The sequence below is a fragment of the Rhincodon typus genome, chromosome 37, assembly GCF_021869965.1.
Source record: "Rhincodon typus isolate 14 chromosome 37, sRhiTyp1.1, whole genome shotgun sequence".
Lineage (NCBI taxonomy): Eukaryota > Metazoa > Chordata > Chondrichthyes > Orectolobiformes > Rhincodontidae > Rhincodon > Rhincodon typus.
Window position 1 is genome coordinate 13,245,513 of NC_063368.1, and position 6,000 is coordinate 13,251,512.

General features: G+C 40.9%; 1 protein-coding gene across 3 annotated transcripts in view; it reads left to right on the plus strand.

The window, feature by feature from the left end:
- Positions 1–6,000, plus strand: part of pold1 (polymerase (DNA directed), delta 1, catalytic subunit) — a 121,721-nt gene that overhangs the window by 22,894 nt on the left and 92,827 nt on the right. The window lies entirely within an intron of this gene.

Sequence of the window (6,000 nt, forward strand, 5' to 3'; positions counted from 1 at the left end):
AATATCCTGACTATATCTAGTCCCATTTGGCAGTATTTGGCCCATATCCCTCTAAACCCATACTATTTATATACCGATCATCATGCCACCACCGCTTTCTCTGGCCACTCAGGCCATACACGCACCACACTCTGTATGAAAAAGTTGCCCCTTAGGTCCCTTTTCAGTCTTACCTCTCTCACCTCAAACCTGTCCCCATGCCAGGGAGAAGATCTTGTCTGATTACCCTATCCATGTCTCTCATGATTTTATAAACTTCTATAAGGTCACCCCTCAGCCTCTGACGCTCCAGAGAAAATAGCTCCGGTCTATTCAGCCTCTCCCTATAGCTGAAACCCTCCAATCCTGGCAACATCCTTGTAAATCTTTTCTGAACCTTTTCAAGCTTCATAACATCCTTCCTATAGCAGGGAGACCAGAACTGCATACAGCATTCCGATAAATATGTAAATTACGTATAAGCATCCTGGCTGCTGTAGGTTGGGAATGTGGCAGCTGGTTTGACTGCAACAAGATTCCACAAAAAGCAATGAAGTGCTTGATCAGATGTTCTGTTTTGGTGAAAGGATAAATTTATATTGACTGATTTTCTGATTTTCAAATTGTACCTTGCGGCATTTTATATCCAACTGAAATAGCAGACTAGCTATTAGTTTTTAGTACCTTATCTGAAAGTTGGCACTTCAGACAGTGCACCACCACTCAGCTCTATATTGGAGCTTCATATTTAGTGTTCAAACCTGTGTGATGAACCTTGCAGCTACAACCTCCTGACCTGAAAGGTGAGGATGTTGCTGTCGGATCCAAGGCTGCAGTTAGATCTGATATTTTGGATACTAATAATATGGATGTGGACAGGGGCTTCGTGAAATAATCTTTCGTCGTAATTCCCAAAGTCATAGATGTGGTATGATTGGCCTCAGATGTGAGGACTTCTGCAGCGAATAATTCACCACCTGTCCTCCATCTACAAAGCATTTGGCAACAGTGTGTACCAGCTACATGATGCACAGCAGCAACTCTCCAAGGCTTGTTTGACAGTATCTTCCAAACCGGTGCTCTCTCTTACCTGGAAGAACAAGGGCATCAGATCCATGGAAACACCACCACCCACAAATTCCTATCCAAGTCGCACACCATCCTGACTTGGAGCTATATCATTGCTCTTTCACCGTTACTGGATCAAAATCCTAAGTCTCCCTTACTAACGGCATTGTGGCTGTTCATATATCCAATGAACTGTAGCGGTTCAAGAAGACAGCTCAGTATCACCTTCCTAAATGCAGTGAGGTACGGCTTTGAACATTGGTCTAGCCAGTGAAATTGACGTTCCTTTGAACATATAATTTTTAAAAAATAGACCATATATCCCTTGAATCTGTTCTGCCACTCGAGGACCTAGCTCCACATACCCACTTGTGCCCCATATCAGTTGATTAACAAAGATATATCCAGCTCCGATTTGAAATTAATAATTGGCTTTGCATTAGTTGCAGTTTGGAGAAGAAAGCTCAAAACTTCTACTGCCCTTTGTTTATAGAACTGTTCCATAGTTGGAAGGTCTGTATCATTTTTATGCCACCTCTCAAATCCAGCTTCTCTCTAATGTGCATAAACCTCAAGGCTTTAATGCTAATGGATCTGATTTAGAGTTGGTTCATTTCATTGGTGCAAACAGTCTTTTGCAGACTCTCATAATTGAAAGAAGATAAACCAAGCTGTAATACATTGCTCCAGTCCCATGTTTGCTCTCCCTTTCTTGTGTGTGGTCTCTTGCTCATGTTCTGTTTGTTGGTTGTGTGATGATGGTTCAGTTACAGTCCTTTAAAATAGGTTTTGCATATTTATGACAGCAGTTCAAACCTACTGTTGCTTGATGACGCTCTTCCGTAACATTTTGTTTCATGCACGTATTAAAATCCAAGCCTCATCTTGTGACCAGGACTGAAACCTTTGTTATGAAACCATGTTACAATGGTCACTTATTTTAAGAATAACTCTGTTCTTATATGATATCATGCAAAAGATTGAGAGAGGTGTAATTCTATTTTAATTCCCTAGGTATGTTGTTTGCTGGAAATGCTAGGATACCTGCCCATATCATTCTCTCTCAGCAAAAGGAGAAAGTACCAAGGACAATCAGCAAGCCAATTCCAAAATACAGACCCTCCATAGAATGTTGCACAACATCAGTATCTGCAGAATTTTCTGTTTATTACTTGATTTCCAGTGCCTGCAGTATTTTGCACTTTGTTTTATTTTGTCTTATAACTTGCAAAACTTTTAAATCTTTCTTATTTAGCAAAACAAGGCATGGCTGACAGAGTTCTGCATTGTTTGCTGTTTTCCCACTTTTCCCCTTCCAGAAGTGTTCATTCTCACTTGTGCCAGTTTTCCTCTGGAGCTTCACCTTGGTGAATGATTGACCATATTCATGGGTAATGAACAATCATAGAGCTGTACAGCATGGAAACAGACCCTTTGGTCCAACTTGTCTGTATTGACCAGATATCTCCATCTGACCTAGTTCCATTTGCCCGCATTTGGCCCATATCCCTCTAAAACCTTCCTATTCATGTACCCATCCAGATGCCTTTTAAATATTGTAATTGTACCAACCTCCACTACTTCCTCTGACAGGCCATTCTGTACACACACCATCTTCTGCATGAAAAAGTTGTCCCTCAGATCCTTTTTGAATCTTTCCCTTCTCACCTTAAACCTTTGCCCTTTAGTTTCCTCCACCCTAGGAAAAAGACCTTGGCTATTCACTCTATCCACGCCCGTAATGATTTTATAAACCTCTATTAGGTCACTCCTTAACCTCGGTCAACAGGCTTTGTTATGGGTTAAGATTGATAATGTTGCCAAGACAGAATTTTCAATATTGAAATGTTAAAAGGGGGCAACAATTACAGGTTACATTGTACTGTGTCACCTTAGAAGATTAGTAGTGGAGAAGGAGACCCTTCAGCCAGTCCCATCACAAAAAAGTAACCTGACCTTCATTGCAAGCATTGTATAAAGAGCTGTTTGAACAAGCTATTATTCAAATGACTAGATGAACTGGAGCCGAAGGGTTGTGTGTTTAGATGGAGCTTTGGTGACAACAAGAAGTTGATTGGTCAATGGACTAGTGATCAGATGATAAAAGTCATTTGCCTGCCAACAGACATGTAATTGTTTGTCCGGTAACTGAATAACTTGGTGCTGGAAACAAGGTAGGGAGAAGTGTTTGATCTCCACTAATACAGGAGCAGTCTCTATGTTCTCTGCAGTCAAAACCCATTTTAAACATGGAGAACCAGTTCAGCTTTCTATGAGCTGTCGCTGTAAGCTGTGACTTTTCATTGGTAACTCAGAAACCATTTATAAGTGAATCAGCCACCCTGTGCCTCTTGCAAATTTTAGCTGGAGCACAGGAGGTGACCTTACAGAGGTTTATGAAATCATGAGGATCAAAGATATCATTGATGGCAAACTGTTTTGACTATATAGAATGTAAAAACAGAATCCCATTCTGTTCGCTCCTGTTGTTCATGCATGTTCATTTCCCATATCAGTAATAATCCAGGCTCCCAACTCCACCCTTGACCTCTCTTGTTGATGTCACTTTTTCGAGAGGAAATGCTGGAGGTCTTGGGAAACATAAAGGTGGACAAATCTCCAGGATCTGAAAAAAATGTATCTTATACTGTTGTGGGAAGTTAGGAAAGAAATTGCAGTATCCCTGGCAGAAATATTTGTATCAACTATAACCACGGGTGTGATACCGGACGATTGGAGAGTGGCTAATGTTGTGCCTTTATTTGAGGAAGGCTGTAAGGAGAAGCCTGGGAACTATAGACCTGTGAGTCTAATGTCGGTGGTGGTTAAGTTGTTGCACATGATTCTGAAAAACAGGATTTGTATGCATTTTGAGAGGCAAGGACTGGTGAAGGATAGTCAGCATGGTTTTGTGTGTGGGAAATCATTTCTCATAAACTCAACTGAGTTTTTTTTTGAGGAAGTAACCAAAAAGATTGTTGACAGCAGAACGGTAGACATTATTTATGTGGACTTTAGTAAAGCCTTTGACAAGGTTCTGCATGGTAGACTAATTAGTAAAATTAGATCACATGGAATTCAGGGTGAGTTTGCCAATTGGGTACAAAATTGGCTTTGCGGTAGGAGGCAGAGGGTGGTTGTGGAGAGTTGATTTTTGGAATGGAGGCTTGCGACCAGCAGTGTTCCATAGGGATTGGTACTGGGTCCACTTTTGTTTGTCATTTATATGAACGACTTGAACGAGAATATAGGAGGCGTGGTTAGTAAGTTTGCGGATGACACCAAAATTGGTGATATAGTAGACAGTGAAGAAGGTTATCTAAGACTACAAGGAGATCTTGATCAATTGGGTCAATGGGCTATGGAGTGGCAGGTGGAGCATATTTGGGTAAATGTGAGGTATTGCATTTTTGTTAAACAAACAAGGGCAGGACTTGTACAATTAATGTAGGGCCCTGGGTATTGTTGTCGATCAGAGAGATCTAAGGGTTCAGGTACATAATTCTTTGAAATTTGCATCACAGTAGATGGGGTAGTTAAGAAGGTGTTTAACATGCTTGCCATCTTGCTCAGACCTTGGAGTATAGGTGTTGGGATGTTATGATGAGGTTATATAGGATGGGGGTGAGGTTTTTTCTGGAGTACTGTGTGGAGTTCTGGTTGCCCTGCTATAGGAAGGATATTACCAAATTGAAGACAGTTCAGAAAAGATTTACCGATGTTACCAGGAATGGGGTGTTTGAGTTATAAGATTAGGCTGGGTCTTTTTTAACTGGAGAATAGGAAGTGACCTTACAGAGGTTTATGAAATCATGAGGGGCAAAGATAAGGTGAATAGCAAGGATCTATTCCCTATGGTGGGTGAATTCAAAACTAGTGGTCATATTTTTAAGTTGAGAGGAGAAAGTTTTAAAAAGGACATGAGGGACAATGTTTTTACACAGAGAGTAGTGTGTGTATGGAATAAACTGCCAGAGGAAGTGGTGGATGCAGGTATAATTACAACATTTAAAAGACATTTGAATAGGAAAGGTTTGGAGGGATATGGTCCAAACTTAGGCAAGTGGATCTAGTTTAGTTTGGGAACATGGTCAGCGTAGATTAGTTGAACTGTAGGGTCTGTTTCTATACTAGTTTCTCCTAATTTCCTTTCGTTACTCACAGCCTGTTCCTCACATCGTGTGGTCTTTTCGAGATTGGTGGATAACCTATTTGTTACCTGTGTGGAACATTGAGGTATCGTGATGATGTAATGGTATTATTGCTAGACTAGTACTGTAGAGACCCAGGTAATGTTCGAAACCCACCACTGCAGAATTTGAAGTCAATAAATAAAATCTGGAATTAAGTGTCTCATGATGGCCATGAAACCATTGTCAATTGTCATGAAAAACCCATCTGGTACACTAATATCATTTAGGAAACTACCATCTTTACCTAGTTTTAGCCTACATTTGACTCCAGACCAACAACAATGTGGTTGAATCCGAATTAGGGTTGAGGATGAGCAATGAAGAAGGTTATCTAAGACTACACTGGCCAGTCAGTGACACCCACATCGTGTGAAACGAATTAAAAAAGATCCTTACTGTAGTGTGGCTGTAGTTTAGAGGGAATGTTGGCTGTGGTGTATATTATTTACTGAATGCATAAGGTAAATTTGTTATCATCAATCAAACCTGTGACCATTGACTCAATGGACAAGAGCAGCAGGTGCATGGGAACATCACTTCCAAAGTTTCCCATCAGGCTCTGTCCACGGACACATCACCCCAACTTGGAAATGTATTGCTGTTCCTACATTGTCACTGAATCAAATGCTAGAACTTTGCACCAAACATCACCATATGGACTGCGAGACAACAAGGTGCAGGGCTGGATGAACACAGCAGGCCAAGCAGCATCATAGGAGCAGAAAGGCTGACGTTTTGGGCCTAGACCCTTCATCCGAAA